Genomic DNA, 17,543 nt, shown 5'->3' with positions numbered 1-17,543 from the left:
AGGCCGAGGTTGCAGGAGGCCCGGGAAACTTCGGTTGCTCTGGCAAGGGGACGGCAAGAGAGAACAACCTGGTCCGGGTCTCGCCGCTCGCTCGGGTAGGCAGTGGGTCAGGGCGGGGCGTCGCCCACACTCAGCCGGGGCGGAACCCACCGAGGTGAGTGAGCTGGGCGCTGTGGAGCGCGGAGCGCCTGGGCGCCGAGACCCAGGCGAGCCGGAGCGCTTTCCGCGGGGTTTGGCTCCTGTCGCTTCCCGTCTCGCAGAACCGGCATCGCGGCCGCTAGAGCCGCGGCGCTGCGAGTCCTCGGAGCCGGGCTGCGGGGCGTGGGGCGCGGGGCGCGCCAGGAGGGGGCGCGGAGCCCACGGCTCCCGGACACAGACGCAGGTAAGGTCTGGCGGCTCAGAGCCCGGCGGGGCGGGCCTCCCCGACGGTGTCTGGCCTCCGCCGGCCCTGACAGGCTGTGGTGGCTCTGCCGGGCTCCAGTCGCGGGCAGCTAGGACTGCTGGAGGGCTGGGCTGGCCTGGGCTGGGGCTGGGGCTGGGGCTGGGGCTGGGGCTGGCTGCCTCCCGCCCCGGCCTCAGGTGACGCGGCCCCAGCGGTTTCACTTGCGCCCTTGAGGCTGTCTGCGGAGCCTTCCGGGCGCGACCCTGGACCGGGTGGAATTACACCGGGTCTGGAGATGCGAGTCAGGGCCGTGAAGATCGGGGCCACGCTTGGGGGCAGGGGGAGCAGGGTTCCGGCGGAGGGCAGGGAGCGGGTGGTGGGCGACTGGGTCGATTGTCGGACGCCCTCCGGGTCAGAGCTGGGGAACTGAGCCCTGTTTCATCTGAGAGATTCTGGGAAGAGTCGGCACACACCCCCCTTCTGTGGCCCGTTGCCTCCGCTCAGAGCCACTTTCTTTTGTCTGGTCCATTTTGGTGTTGGCCTTTTAGCTGCTTTTGTTGCAGTCGTGGATCCAGAGTGTACCGACTTGGCTAGGCTGAGGTTATAAGGACGCTTTGTGCAGCGGGGCAGAGATGAGGAGAGGGTTGGGGGCGGGGGCTGTTACTCTTACTGCCCTATTTAGCACTAATGTATATGTATTACCCCGTGTTCTTTTCCAGATAGTACTCAATACTTTAGTAGCATCTGATCGTTTCAGGTGCATCCAAGACAGCATTCATTAGTTAACTTCAAAGGAGCGTTGTATGGACAGGTACCTATTAAATTACCCCATTTTATAGACCAGACAGCTGAGGCACCCACGCCGAAACATGATTTTATCAGAACTAAGCAGCCAGCCGTTGTGGGAGGTGTGATTAGAACTTGTCTGGCTGAGAGTTATTCTTGGTCCAGTCACTTAACCCCGCACAAAATGTAGGGCTCAGGATGCCCATTGGATACTCTTTATGTTTTGTAAGTCATTAATTACTAACACCTCTCATTAAAAATGGAGTTGAGTTTTTTTCAGACTCTGGGAATATTACCCCTAAAAAGTGTTGCTTAAAAGACTGGAATCATTTTGTTGGGGAGACCTAAGTTCAGCTGCCTGTTGCTGGAAAGACCAATATCCAAGAGAAGAGGGTTTTGTTTGTTTGTTTAGTTTTTGTTGTTTTTTATGTGTGTGTGTGTGTGTGTGTGTGTGTTTCAAGCTATGTTCAGTTAGCCACTGTATCGCACGTAATTAATTTTTGGTATAGTGCTCGGTGATTCATTATTTAAGTATAACACCCAGTCTTATCAAATGCAGGTGCCCTCCTCAATACCCATCACCCTGTTCCCCCTACCCCCATCCCTCCTCTCCTCAAGAGATGAGTTTTGGTTGGAGAGGAATATGAGCTTTATTCAGAAGACCAGCCCTCTGGGGAAGAAGGTAGACTTTTGTCCAAAGGCCTTCCTTGGTTTCTGTTTGGCCCAGAGGTTTTTAAAGGGGTTTAATCAGTTAAGGGAGTATAGTACTCTATAACATTTATTGATTACATGTAGACTTGGTGATACCAGCTACCGAGTTATCTTGGTACTTGGAGGCTGTGCAAGATCTGGTTCCTTGGTACCGGGGTGGTTGTACAACAGTACTCTGTTCTTTATGCAGTGGAGGGCAAGATTTACAGATAGACAAAGGGAGATCAGTGGAGTCATTCGTGTGGCCTTAAAACGAAAAAAAAAAAATTGGCTGAAAGATTGCTGGGCTAATCAGAAAGTTGAGGTGGTTTTAAACATACCTGTGGGCCTCTGTGCCCTGGGAGGGTTCTAGTCTCCTAGTCCAAGGCCAGTGGTCTGCAGATCTCAAAGAAAACAAATTAGTTTTATTACAGATCAAGGACCTTAAATCAGCAGACAAGGAGTGTGTTAACTTGAAGCAAGTTAGCCCTTAAGACCAGCTGGAGCGCTGTTACAGTTTCAGTTGTTGAATAGGATCGGGGAGTAACAGTGAGGACTAAATTTGTCTTTGGCCTATCAGATCTTTAATATCCTATTTAAATATGGTGCTGCTGGGAGCCCTAAATATTTATTTAATGAATATATAGAATGGAAGAAGTGGGCACATAGGTGTTCTAGAATATTAAGCAGCAGGTTTTCTTTTCTCAAACAGAAGAATTAAAAGTTTAGGAGAATAACCATTTCACTAATTTCAGTGAAATTTGACTTGTAATCATGCATTTATGTTGTTTTTTTAGCTCTCCACTACCAGCAGCTGTTCACCAGTTTCCCTAGGGTTTGCTCTTACATGAGTTTGCTGATAGATCTTTTACTGCCCGTTTTTCTTCCTCGCTTTGATTTGTATTTTTGGTTTTTCAAAATGAAGATATTTTTCCTTCTAAAATGAAGTAGCATTCTTTTTTTGATAAAGTAGACTCCAGTAGAATGCTTATGAGTGTATTTTAAGGTAGACGCCAGCCTCTTTAATAAGTAGCTGTCATACATGAAGCAAGAATTCTTTCAGGCAAATGTGCAATGAATTAATAATAATTTTAATAGATCTCTGTAATATTTTATGACACATCTACCTCATTTAATGCCTTTCTATCCAGCAGCATAAAGCTAAAACATTTCATTTACATTTTGCTAACTACATAGCACAAATGATAGGGCACAGTATGCCTAGACTCATTTATCGACTCATGAAATAAACAAGATTCTTTCCTTATTCAGCCTTCATTCAGCTACCTGGGTGGGGGGGGAGAAATGATAATCTGGCCTTTCTCTTTTAAGGGATATTTAGAGAATTAATGAAGTAAATATGGTTAACTACATGGAAAAAAAAGATGCCCTGTGACTTCAAAGTGTGACTGTGGAGTCATGAAACTCTGCCCCTCCCTGCAAACATGCTGTTAATAAGTTTTTGAAAGAGAGTGGTCATTCCAAGTAGTCACTTTAGGAAGCTAAACACTTGTAAAAGTATTGCTGCGAGTCACAATTATTTCAAATCTTTTGCAATTTCTAGTCCATTTATAAGTAAAAGAAACATACTTTGAGGATCACTTTTATAAGGACTGGTTTGTGTTTGTACTTTTTCAATTAAAAAAAAAGTAACTCATTTTGAACCCATATTTTATTTGAAAAACTTGATAAAACGATTTCTGCATGATTGTGAAACTCATTTGTACCTTCAAGATTTTACCACTATTAAGGATGTTTAAAAGATTATTTGAAAGGCTATGAAAGCTATTTGAAAAGGGTAACTTAGTAATAGTTTTAAATAATGGCAACATTGTTCGAATAACTGCATCCTTCCCAGAGGGAACATTCTGAAGGGGGCAACCTACTTGAAGGCTAAAGTTCTATGTCTGTGTGTATTTTTGTACATAGAAATATTTATTTCTATGTGTACATTTGCATGTTTGTTAGGTATTTTGAAACTAATAATTTGTTTCATACCCTGACAATTGATCGTAGTCCACAGTAAAATGGGGACACAAAAATACCCACATTAAAATGTGTTTGGGAGCATCTTCATGGCTCAGTTGGTTAAGCATCCAATTCTTCATTTTGGCTCGGGTCATGATCTCAGGGGTCATGAGGTGGAGCTCCATGTTAGGCCTTGTGATGGGCTGTGTGAGTACAGAGTCAGCTTAAAATTGTCTCTGCCCCTCCCCCAGCACACAAGCATAGGCACCATCTCTCTCCCTTTCTCTTTCAAATAAATCTTCAAAAAATATCTTTTTTCACCCTAGTATATGATAAAGTGTATAAAAATAGAATCATATTGATGAAATCTAAGTATTCTTGGTACTGTAAACATTAATTGTTTAACAAGGTGTTTTATTGCTTCCTTAGATTTTGAAAAAAAATGTAAGGAAATGGCTTGAGTGGCAAATCTTTTAGAAAAGTGGAAAAGCTAAGAAAACCCATTGCATTTTTTTTAATCCTAATAAATTTCTCTGTAGCAAGCAGAAATATTGAAGAAGGTTATATTAATAATAGAACTGGTCTCAAATTCTATAATCTCTTTATCTGACTAATTCACTGATGGTGTGATAGCTGGAAGACTTTAGAAACAATCAGTAGATCATTAGCACACATTTTTAAAGCAGCTTCAAAACATCCTTCATAAAATGGTTGAGATAAGCATGAGAGGTATTCTGGTTGAGAATTGCTTGTCCTATTTAGAAGCCTATTAAAAAAATTCATCCAAGGGGCTAGAATTGAAGTATGGGCACCAAAGTAGACAGCTTTTAATGAATAGTGTAGACAGTTGGGCCAATGGTACAATGAATAAATTGAGGACTGTTTAAAGTTTACTTAATAAAGATAGAAATTAAAACTGAGGTGTATTTTTCTGGCCATACTCTTTTAATTTTTGGTTTTATGGCAAAACCCATTTTTTCTCAGACTACTTGTCTTTAGGATAATATATAAATTGTATAATAAATATTTACATAGCTACACCTTTCTGACTTAAAATCAGCTAAGGCTATATAGTTTTAAATAAAGCTTTCTCTCTTTTAGTCAGGCATTATACTGTTTGCTCACCAAACAACCATATCCTTTTCCAATTTAGTGTTTTGGCTTATTTTAGTTTTCTTGCTCAAAGTATCCGTTTCTCTCCACTCTACTTGACTAACACTCTCTAAATCCTCTCTATTCTTTAAGACCCCACTGTAATACCACTGTTTTCCACAAAGCTTTCCCTGACTTCCTAGTTCTTGTTTATAGTTTACCAGATAGTTCTATGTGTTGGTTACTTTCTCTGTCTTTTATTATTTCACTTTCTATTTGAACTTGTTCTCCATCTTGATTTTTTTTCCCTCAAAGGCACAAGTCATACCTTAAATATATATTTGTTTCTGAATCATATATATGAACTAGAACACTAGATAATAGGATACACCAGCTTATAACATTAGATCTATGAAATAAATTTATTAATCAGATACTCAGGTACAGTTTTTTCATGCTTCACAATTATATCAGTTAGTATTCTAGTAGAAAGTAGGTTGCAGTCTTAAATGGGATAATGGAGAAGAGTTTAACTTGAAAGGTATGCCTGGATTAAAATAAGCCAACAATGGATGGTGAAGCATCCCAGGACTAGCAGTAGTGGGAGCCATTACTTTCCCTAGGACTGAATGGATATTAAGAAGAGAACCATGACTAAAGCCCAGAAGGGTAACTATGTAGAAAAGTCTGTCCAACTTACAGCTCTGGCCTTTCTGTGACCAGGCAAGGAAGGAGCTAGGGAAATAAGTACCCCAGCTTCACTCTCTTACAGTTCTGTGATGTCCTGTTTTTGTTTTTGTTTTCCTAGTCTAATTTAGTTACTGTCATGCAAGAACACTTCGTTTGTGAATGATACATTTCATTTGAACTACTGTCTTTCTTTTTTTTCCCTTGTGATGTTAGCTGTTATGAAATTATTATACATGCCTTCTTAATTATTCTCTCATGTTTTATGTTTTTCTTGTACAGTGCATAGGTGGGAGGCATAGAACTGTCTGCATAGTCAATGACAAACCTGTCCCTCTACTGTTTCAACCATGTGACTTATCTTATTCAGGATTGCTCATTTTTCTCTTTGTGCCATTTTGATAGATCAGTGGTTTTCAGTCTTCGCTGTATGTGGTTCTCAAAGCAATGATTCTCAAGCAGGTTTAGGATAAGGCTTGAGCATCTGTCCATTTGTTTATTTATTTATTTACTGAGCATCTGTTCTTTTAAAAAATATTCAGGTATTTCAGATACACAACACGTGAGAAGCACTAGCAAAGTTAACCTCTCTGACCCAAAGATTATGGTCGTAGGCTCTTTTCTCTTCATTGTATATATAGGACTGTAAGTAAGCCTCAAATGCAATTCTAATGTTGCTTTATGTACTCTTGAAAGCAAAATAAATGTTTTAGATATTAACATTGAGAAATGCTTATGATATATGGTGCAGAATATGTGGTTTCCATGTTACTAAAAATAATTTGAAGTTTAGAAAAATCATAAAACATTTCAAATAGTGAATAATAACATGAAGAGTCATGTTTTCATTACTTAGTCAAATAAAAATTAACATTTTACTATTTTTTCTGATTTTTAAAAATAAGATTTAAGCCCCCTATATTCCTTCTTAGTGGTTACAATTATCTTAGACTTGGTGTCTTTTATTCCTATTCATATTTTTAAACTTATACTACCTCAGGATGTACCTGTTAACAAAATATAACATTGTTGCACATGCCCTAAAAGTTTTTTTCGTAACTGTCACTATGCTGTGTATGTTATTTTTTAATGAGTATATTTCTGCAGCCTTTTTTCCTTATTTAACATAATTTGGAATTTTTTCTAGATACATGTCCCTCTAGTTTGCTTTTATTGCTATATAATATTAAATTGTATCAATGAACAGAAATTTATGCATCAGACCTACTGCAAAGTGTTGCTAAGATGGATGTTCTTATATATTTTTTATGTACATAAAAACCTAGATGTAAAACTGTAAATCAGTAGGTCAACATTCTCTTTTACCACAGTTTGGCAGATTGCTTTCCAAAAGGTAAACATTCTCTTTTACCACAGTTTGGCAGATTGCTTTCCAAAAGGTAAACATTCTCTTTTACCACAGTTTGGCAGATTGCTTTCCAAAACAGTTGTGCCTACTTGTACTTCCCCATAGCAGTTGATGAGACTGTTGTTGTAGCTTCATATCGTTTTTTACATAGGATATTGTGAGATGTTTAAATTTTCCCCAAAGTAATGGTCATAAAATGGTATCTTATTTTAACTTTAACTTTCCCCATTTCTGGTGAAATTGACCACTTTCCATATGATTGCTAGCCATGTGCATTTCCTCTTCTCGAAATAGTGTTTTCCCAAGTTTTGCAGTTTTTTACCTTACTGATATAAATTATTTCTAGGTAAGAAGTAAACATGCCATATAGCTTAACACTGGAATATCCATAAAATTATTAATCTTGTAACAAGTTGTACAAAAGTTTCCCAGTTCAAAATTGGTATCTGAATAGTTGCCTCCAGTAAGTTTTTCTCTCTCTCATTCAGTTCCTATGAAGATACAGAATAAAATGAAAACACGACATAAAATTAAAAAAAAAAAACCAAAAACCTCATAAAACACAAAAACCGGGGAAAAAGTGACTCTAAGAGTAGATTGTCCTCTGCTCAGAAGAATTTCTGTACATTAGTGCCTACATTTCCTTGCCACCCTTGTTGTTGATACAGACTGCCTGATAAATACAGACTAAGAGGCTTCTTCCTGCCCTTCAATCAGTTCCCTCAGGTAGGTAAGTCCTCTACCAACTAGCAAACTGCGAAGACATCCCTCTCAGCCTCTCAGACACTGCCCTGAAACTCCTGGATGTTCTTTCACTTGCTATGTTCCATGCAAATAGCAGCAAGTGCACAGGCGGGAATTGTAGGGGTTTGTGGCAGGTGCCACAGAGCATTCGGAGAACTGAAATGCAAAGAACCCTGTTGACAGTGTATGGCAGAATTGCCATTTTATCTGGGTTTGCATGGGTCCTATCGGTTTCTCTCACAGGGAAATGGATGGGCAGTAAAGGGTGGGGCATGATGCCCCCTCTGAAGAACAGAAGAGATCAGGGAACCAGTTGGTGAAAGCCTTCTAGAGACAGGAAACAGGATTGAGTGCTTTTGCTTTTTTGCAAGCTCTGCCACCATAGATCTGAGTAGGTGGGTAGAAGAGTGATCATGGTAATTTTTTTACTTTGTCTGTTTCACACAAAGTCTAGTCAGGTCTTCCTGTGATTCATTCCTAAAATGAAATCTCTGAAATACTGTGGAACAGAGGAAGGTTTATTATTGAAAGGAACCGTGATGTAACATTAATTTCAAAGGCTTCATAGGTAGTAGTTGTATGAATAATATGTTTGTATCCTGAGTATTCAATTTATGCTTCAGGTGTTCAGCAAATAGTGAAATATTTAAGCTCTTCTTTTCTTTTGTCAAGATGTTATTTTGGAATCCCTTACAAGCTTTTATATGAGGGCAACAGTGCTACTGCCACTTTCTTAAATACTGGCATTCTCAAAAGAAATTTTAAAAATTGAATCAGTTTCATTAGACAGTCTTACTGATTATCATTAAATGTTTTGTTGTGAAATTATGCATATTAGATGCACTGAATCATGAGTAACTGCTCGGAATGTGGGATAAATTAGCGCATCACAGGTGGAGAAACATTTAAAGAAGGCAAGCCAAACGGTACATTCTTCAGTAGCCTCTGAGGGCCTCAGTGAAGGGGAAGACAGAAAGAATCACTGGTACAGCATGGCCATTTCAGGATGATCATAAGCCACATATTCTTAGTTATGAGCATTATTGAATTTCAGAGTGATCCATGATGAAGGACTGTCTATGTAGGATAGCACGGTTCTACGTAGACAAGCACTTGCTTACCAGGCAGTGGTAAACGGGAGAATAAATGATACGTTTGTCATGATGTAAAGTACACCAAGTCAATGCAAATGTTAAAACCAAAAAAGTACTAATATCCAGATGTTAAGCTAGGAGTGTGTGCAGTTTTTGCAGGCTCTGTTGGCTTATTGGGCCCTGTTTTATTGTTAGAATGGCTAAAGGATAATACTTCTGATGCCACCCAAAAGCTGATCAAGACTGAAAGTAGATCTTGATACTTGTAACTAGTTGGCGTTTCCATGCCTTACCATCTGCTCTTCTTAACTGGAGTCATCTAAGATGCCAGCAGGTGGGGGAGTGGGGGTGGACAGGCTGTGGTGTTTTTGCTTCCTCTATTCCAGTAGATAGCTTAACAGAGAGGACTTTGCCCCATCCCAACTTTAAACTGTCCATGAGGGCTTCAATCCACTTCACTCCTCCTATCCTTATAAATCTTAAGACTCAAGAAAATAAGAACTTTGCCTTCACAAAGTGGTGAGAATACTTTAGAAAGTTACTTACCTTCTCAGGGCCTCAGTTTTCCTTATCTGTGAAATGAAGTGAACAATTCTTACCTCACCGGAATGTCCTGATGATTAAAAGAGCTAATGCCATTTTATAAGTACTGTACTCGAAAATACTAGCTAGTATTTAAAATAATACCAACTCTTTGACTTCATATTGTATGTATAGAGATTTCAGTTTAAATATATAAAGAGTGTATGTATCTCTTTCTGGCCCTTTGCTAATTAAAAAGAGAAAAAGTCTATTTTTCTGATGGATTTCTCCATTGAGGTTTATAAATAATTTGAATACATCCAGAAACTCATAGTCATCCAACCACATATGATGTCTTGCAACTCAGACAGTGTTCCAAGATGGAGCCTCTAAAAAGTTAGCCTTTATAATAGCTTTATGAGGCTGAGACCAGACCTTTGGTGGTGTTTGCCAGAATACCCTGGTGATGCCAATAAATTTTGCCTCGATGTTAAGCAGAGTAAGGAAGTGATTTTTTTTTCTTTCCTCTGTTTACTTGCTCACTCACTCAGTCAACTGATTGATGCCCCACACTGTGTCAGCACTATAGTAGATAGAACTGTCAAGAAGCTTGCAACTCAGCAAGGAAGATGGACGTGGGACAAGTAATTAAAAGTGTGATGAATGTTCTGAGGGAGAACAAGAAAAGTCTTCAGTGGAAAATAATAGTTTATTATCCATACCCCCTCAGATAGGGGTATTTAAGCCGAGACTTAAAGGATATGGAGGTACCCCTTAGAGGCTAGAGGTGAGCTCTCCAGGGATCCAGCGATAGGAGTCAGAGGAGAGAGCCAGTAGAGTGGAGGATCTGAAAAAGGAGGGACTGCTGGACTATAGGGCAGACAGGGGCAGAGCATGGGCAGCAACCTGGTCAGCAAAGTACGAGGAAGCCTCTGAAAGAAGCAGGAGAGTAATGATTGGTTTTGCATTTTCAACAGACTCTTCCTTCAGTTTAGAGAATAAAATGTCTCAGATTTTCATAAAGTAAAATTTTGGCGACTAGAACCATAATTTCTGGCCTAGAATTCGTGAGGCCGCACATTTATTTGCATATTATTTATAGAGCGTATGGAATGAATTGTCTTCCTTTCTTCACAGTTCTCCCTTGGTCTGCTAGAGAAATTCTATTCCATCCTACACTTTTTATTTTATTTTTTTAAAGATTATATATAGAGAGTGTGTGTATGTGTGTGTGAGTTGAGGTGGGGCAAAGGGTGACTGAGAAGGACAAGTAGACTGCCTGCTGAGCACAGAAGCCAATGCAGGGCTCGATCCCAGGACTCTGGGATCAATACATGAGCCCGAATCCAGAGCCAGACGCTTAACTGACTGAGTCACCCCGGCTTCCCTCCATTCTATCTTTTTTGAAAAAAATGGCAAGGAAGCTTTTACCCTTAATTCACCTTAATCCTCTTCCCTCACCTTTCTTTCTGGGTTTTCAAGTTTTTAGAACAAATTCTAAGAATCATGGCTATACCTTTGAGTGACACTGCTAAATAACAGGAATAATAAGAAGCTTTTCTTGCACAGGAGAGGCTACCAGTTACGCTAACCTGAAACCTGTGCTCCAGATATCTAGGACCTGTCTAGAAATGTTTGATTATGTATCATGTAAATTCATAGATGAAATTGTAACAAAATAAAAGAAAGCAGCGGAACCAAGAACAAAGGCGGGGAGAGCTTGGAAAGTAGACCCAAGACAGAAAGTGTCCTTGCTCTTGGAGTGAGGTTGCCTAGGTTCAATGACATAGGGGCTTGTTTCTTTTGTTTTTACTTAGGGAAACGGATTTTAATACTTCTAGTCATCCAGGATACCAGAGTCCTTGGCTACACATGAGGGCAGAGAGGTGGCAACAGAAACTTCCCAGTAAAGCCAGGATTTAGAAAGGGCAACATTCTCAATATAACAGTAGATTAGGGGAAAAAAAAATTGCTGACCCAGAGAGATTATAAGAAAGTCTATATTGACCTAGTCTCTGAGCAGAATACAGAGAAATGTCTCATTTGAAAATTCTCTTTATTAACTTTATTTACAAAAAATTTCAAACATACACAGAAGTAGAGAGAATGGCATAATGAATCCTTATGTATCCATCAGCCAGCTTTAATAGCTATTATTCTTTCATTTTTCTTCTTCCTACATTATGTCATTTGTTTCTCTATTGTATAGTTTTGCCTATAAATAACCAAAGTTACAATATTTCTCTGTAGCCTGAGGACCTTTAAAAAAATATTAATGCATTATATTCTCACATCCACAAGGTTAACCATTTTTTAGTATGATCCAATACGTAGTTCATGTGTACTTTTCCCCATTTGTCTCAAAAACACATTTTTTAGAGCCAACTTCTTCAAATCAGGATTGAACATGGTCTACACATTGCATTTGATTGATATATCTCTTAAAGTCATTTGTGGAATTTTTCACATTCTGTATATGGCCAGTTGTATGCTTATTGGTGTCATTTAAAATGTCCCCTTATTCTTCATTTAGTAAAGAAAAATGGTTCTCAGATTTTGATGCTCGATTTGGTTCCAATCTAATTTTTTTTAAAGAATATAGATGGTGCTGAGTACTTTTAATTGCATTATCTCAGGAGGTGCATTATTTTTGGTTGTTTTTATGGGCTGAAATGTGTCCTTGCAAATTAATATGTTGAAGAGCTAATTCCCAGTATCCCAGAATGTGACTGTGTTTGGAGATAAAGTCTTTAACGAGGGGCTTAAGTTAGAATGAGGCTGTTTGTGTAGGCCTCTATCTGGTCTGATTGTTGTCCTTATAAGCTGAGGAAATTTGGATTCACAAAAAGACATCAGGATGGGTCCCTTCAGGGACCATATGAGGATCCATGAGAAGGAAGCCATCTAAAACCCAAAGAGAAAGAGCTCAGAGAAAACCAATCCTGATGGTCCCTTGATTTTAGACCTCTAGCTTCTAGAACTGTGAGACAAATTTCTGTTACTAAAACCATCCAGTCTGTGGTACTTTGTTATGGTACCCTTTTTTCTAATGTTTCTTGTATCTTTTGAGGGTCTTTTCCCCTAAATCTATCATTTTATTAGGGGTTGAAAAATGTGATTGTATTAATCACCCTATATTTATTAGCATGATGCCTCATCGAGTTTTTCCTCACTAACTATTTGGTTATCCTAAAATAGTCTGTTTAGCAAAGGTAGAATAAGTAAGTGGTTGATTTGATTCTTTTCCTTTATCCATTTTCAGATTCTCATGTCTCCTCAATCACCTGAGAAGCCTTAACTTCAGATTTTAGATCTTGGGGCACCTGGGTGTCTCAGTGGGTTAAAGCCTCTGCCTTCAGCTCAGGTCATGATCCCAGGGTCCTGGGATAGAGCCCCGCACTGGGCTCTCTGCTGAGCAGGGAGCCTGCTTCCCCCCCTCTCTGCCTGTCTCTCTACCTACTTGTGATCTCTGTCAGATTTTAGATCTTGGATTTATACTACCAAAATGAGCCAAGGACCCCCACCCCCCGCCCCAATACACACAAACTGAGAAGCTTCCCTAACAGGTATTTTTGTTCTGGTGATGTCCTTTCAGCACCTGTTCAGTGTGAAACTTCTTTTTGGAGAGACAGGTCCTCAAACAGGGCCCCATACTTGTCTCATGTGCGAGTTTATGTTCCAAGATTATAAAACTCAGGAGGAACTGAGTGAGAATGAGGGGTCAGTATTTGGTTCTTTTCCATTCTTAAAACCTTGTAGATCTCAACCATTGTCTGGCTTTAGAGAACCATCCCACATTTAAATCTCCTGCTCAGACACTCTTTACAAGTCCAGATTCCTGAATCCAGCTGTGTACTTAATAGTTATACTTGCAAGTCAAGGGGTGCCTGGGTGGTTCAGTCAGTTAAGCATCTTCCTTCAGCTCAGGTCATGATCCCAGGGTTCTGGGATTGAGCCCCCTTGGGACTCCTACTCAGCAGAGAGCCTGCATCTTCCTGCTGCTCTGCCTATTCGTGCTTCTCTCTCTGTCAAATAAATAAATAGAATCTTTTTTAAAAAAGAAAGCTAAATAGGCCTCTCAAGTTTAATGCGTCCTAAACTGAATTCCATGCACCTGCATCCTTCCCCATATCAGTTGATGGCAGTTCCATCCTTAAAGTCGTTCATACTAAAAAATTTGGAGGTATGCTTGATTCTTATCTCAGACCCTATGTTCACTCTGTCTGGAAATCCTGTTTGCTCTGTCTACAGTGTGTATCTGGAATTTGACCATTACTTACTACCGCCACTGCTCCCACCCTGATCAGAGTCTTGGCTGACTGCAGCAGTGTTTTTCATTATGCTTTATACTTAGAATTTTATCTAAATTTTATCTAAAACTTGGGGCACCTGGGTGACTCATTAAGTATCTGCCTTTGGCTCAGGTCAGGATCTCAGGGTCATAGGATTGAGCCCCATGCTGGGTTCCCTGTTCAGCGGGGGAGTCTGCTTCTACCTCTCCCTCTGTCCCTCCCTCCCCTGTGCTCTTTTTCTCTCCCTCTGTCTCAAATAAACAAAATCTTCAAAAAAAAAAAAAAAAGAATTTCATCTAAAACTAAATCTTACTTTTTTTTTTTTTTTCTGGGAGCTTACAGAGTACAGGAAGAAACAAATGTATGCATTAGTGTCATCCCTGGTGGTACAGTGACTTGAGTACTAATCAGAGACTTAAGTAACTCATGAACTATTCACAACTAAAGACTGCTCAGGAAAGAGCAAGTGGTAAAATACCAAAATACCTTTTGCGGGGGAAGATGATGGGATAATTAAGTAAAGAAGCCCAAGGTTTTTAGCTTCCAGGTCAGTGCTTTACCCACTGGGACATACCTACTGTTTTGTTTTGTTTTTTTTTCTTCTTTTTGGATCTCAATTACTGACAATCTTTCCCAGTAACCAAGTATATAGTTGCCTCTATAGCCAACAAAAAGCCTCTCTGTGTAACTGTTCCTTTTGTTTAGAGGAAAACTGGATTTTGAAGCCAGGTTACTGCGCTTATCTTTGCTGCCACTTTCGCATTGGAATCATTTCTTGGTTGTGGATAGTTGACCCATCGAAAAGAATATAGCCATCCAATAAAAGCATGGCAAGTTAGACAACTACTTAGTGCCACCTTTTGATTAAGACCATGGTTCATATCATATTAAAATATTTTACATAAAGTAAATACCTTATAGCTCTTACTTACTCTGCTAGCAATCAGTCTGAGAAAGATTTGGGAGAAATAAGCCTTTGTTGAACCTCAAGATCAGTTCTTCATTGAGATGTTTCCCTCCCAGAACCCTGATAATTTTGTGTACTCTCTCTCACCCAGCTGGCTCAGACCCCCTCTCAACGTCTCATATGTTTTCACAGTACATGTGTTTGTTATTCTTCATATTCTCTGATGAAATAGTAGATGCCGGGACGCCTGGGTGGCGCAGTTGGTTGGACGACTGCCTTCGGCTCAGGGCGTGATCCTGGAGTCCCGGGATCGAGTCCCACATCGGGCTCCCAGCTCCATGGGGAGTCTGCTTCGCTCTCTGACCTTCTCCTCGCTCGTGCTCTCTCTCACTGTCTCTCTCTCTCTCAAATAAATAAATAAAATCTTTAAAAAAAAAAAAAAAAGAAATAGTAGATGCCTGGCAAGTACTTATTGAATGAATGAATATCTGTAGCTTCAAAGCACAACTTAAGATTGAGTTTAAACAATCTCCTGATTTTATTTTCTTCTTTCTTCTGTCTCTTCTCAGTCCAGTTAGGGATATTATTGGCAGTTTTATTTAAAAATACATTAGACGTATTTTATTTAAAATACATTAGACGTATTTTAGATGCCTCAAAAATCCCCAAAATGACTAAATCTATTACTGAAACAAAAAATGACAGACCTTTATGGACATCGGGGAGGGTATGTGCTATGGTGAGTGCTGTGAAGTGGGTAAACCTGGCGATTCACAGACCTGTACCCCGGGGGATAAAAATATATTATATGTTTATAAAAAATTAAAAATTTTTAAAAAATGGAAGACTTACTCTATGGTGATTTCTAGTATTTACATGTGAATACAAAAGCACACCATTTATTTTTAAAGTGTATTTTGCTCTCCTTACCGTTCTGTTAATTCTGTATGTAATTTCTACTTTTTCTTATATTTCCCCCTTAGAAAGTAGCATGAAGAAATTAGTGAATATATGGGTCCTACACACTATTATTTCCATTCATCTTTAGAATCCATTCCTTCTTTTTTAATTTTAATTTTTATTTTTTGGCCCAGAGAGAAAGAGCACATATGCATGTGTGTGCATAAGTGGGAGGAGTGTGGGCAGAGGGAGGGAGTTTCCACGCCCAGAACAGGGCCAGCTGTGCAGCTCAATTCCATGACCCCGAGTTACCCCCTGAACTGAAATGAAGAGTCATAGACTTACCTGACTGAGCTGCCCAGGTGCCCCAATTCGTTCATTCTTTTACCAAAGAATGGTAGCAGTTAAAATGGACCAAATTAATCAAAATACAAAAGTTAACAAAATGTGCTACTTTAACAATTTTTTTTTTCAATTCTTGAAAGTATGACTTGTATTGAAAAACTGCAATGAGCATTCAGGACTGAGTGCCTGAGGTATATGTATGAGAAAAAGAAAAGGAAAAAAAGAGAAATTTAGAAGAATAAAGAGGTGGTATTGCATTGTCGTATGTAACTGTTTGTAGTTACAGGAGAAGGTAGGAAGTAACTGGGTAGCTACTGCAACTTCAGATTCATACTACCTTTTCTCCTTAAAGTTAAATATGCTTTGCATCATGCCTAAGAGTTCAGCTTTTCCAGGGGAGGTAGCAGAGAGGATGGGGGAAAGGTAGGTAGATGGAGAGGAGGTAGTGTGAACTCCTTAGTACTTGGTTATCAACAAAAGTTGGATGCTTTTCAAATTCAATGTTTCTGGATGTGAATACATAAGTATGTGCAGCACCATTTAAATAAAGCTATTGAAATTGACTTTATCATGTTTGAATCCAGAAGTGTGTGACATCAACAGTTACTAAAGAAGATTGAGTTCTCTTTCTGTGATTTGTGACTTAGATATTTTTAGAATTAATAATTTGCTGGCTCTAACTGCTGTTTTAGTCACTATAGCTACTAAATCTAGAATTGCAGAATTGGCAGTTTAGAAGTCAGCCAATTCAGTCTCTTATTTGTACTTATACAGGATCTGATACCCTTGAGAAAGACTGGAAACTAATGGAAGAGGAATGCTGAACTGTAAGCTAGCTTTCACTAAATAACGTGTGTTCCAGAAATTACTACAGAGCCCCATAAGGCATATAAATTCCATAGGGATCTGGTCATATCTATAAGACCCCTTTCTAATTTTTGCTTAGCATAAGGTTACTTTTGGGTCCTGATGTGTTATTACACAGGTCACAAACAAATGTAGTGGCCGTTTATTACTTTGAAAACTCAGTCATTTGTATTTTTATAACTTTTTACTGACAATTGATTACAATGTTATTCTTCTTTTCATTGGCTTGCTTGGATTTGGGCATATTTTATTCTTCTGTGTTGACAACACTTATCAAGATCAATCATCAGCAAGGAGAGCTGACCTGACGTCAGTGTACAAAATAATATCTGTGCAGGTTATTCTCACTAGAGTTACTACATTAGGTGTTCTATTCATGTTCACAATCGTGTTTCCAAAGCCCACTTCTGTAAAATAGTCATGGATTACTCCTGGGGTTATTGTGGCCTATGTAACAATGAGATTTCTCTTTCATTAAGAACATTCTGCATTTTATATTGCAAAAGGAATAATCCTTCTCATTTTATGGAGACAGAATGTACCAAACACTTCTGGTATATACGACCTTTAGTTGACAAACTACGCCTTAGTCTAAAAGCTAAAAATACACCATGATGTTTTAAGAAAAAAAAAAATCATATACACATTTTTTTTTAAGATTTTATTTATTTATTTTTTTGTCAGAGAGATCACAAGTAGGCAGAGAGGCAGGCAGAGAGAGAGAGAGAGAGAGAGAGAGAGAGAGAGGAGGAAGCAGGCTCCCTGCCGAGCGGAGAGCCCAATGCGGGACTCGATCCCAGGACCCTGAGATCATGACCTGAGCCGAAGGCAGAGGCTTAACCCATTGAGCCACCCAAGTGCCCCCATATACACATTTTTAATTTAAGCCTCCAGAAGG

General features: G+C 39.5%; 1 protein-coding gene across 1 annotated transcript in view; it reads left to right on the top strand.

Moving 5' to 3' along the window:
* Window positions 1–333: 333 nt before the first annotated feature.
* The window catches only part of RNF180 (ring finger protein 180), a 194,824-nt gene continuing 177,614 nt past the window's right edge, over window positions 334–17,543 (top strand). Inside the window, exon 1 of the mRNA XM_044223994.1 lies at window positions 334–382. The gene's annotated coding sequence lies outside the window, so the exon portion shown is untranslated. The remainder of the gene's footprint in view (window positions 383–17,543) is intronic.

This window comes from Neovison vison, chromosome 1 (genome assembly GCF_020171115.1).
Source record: "Neovison vison isolate M4711 chromosome 1, ASM_NN_V1, whole genome shotgun sequence".
In the NCBI taxonomy this organism is placed as follows: Eukaryota; Metazoa; Chordata; class Mammalia; order Carnivora; family Mustelidae; genus Neogale; species Neogale vison.
This window is presented reverse-complemented; position numbering and strand designations above follow the sequence as displayed.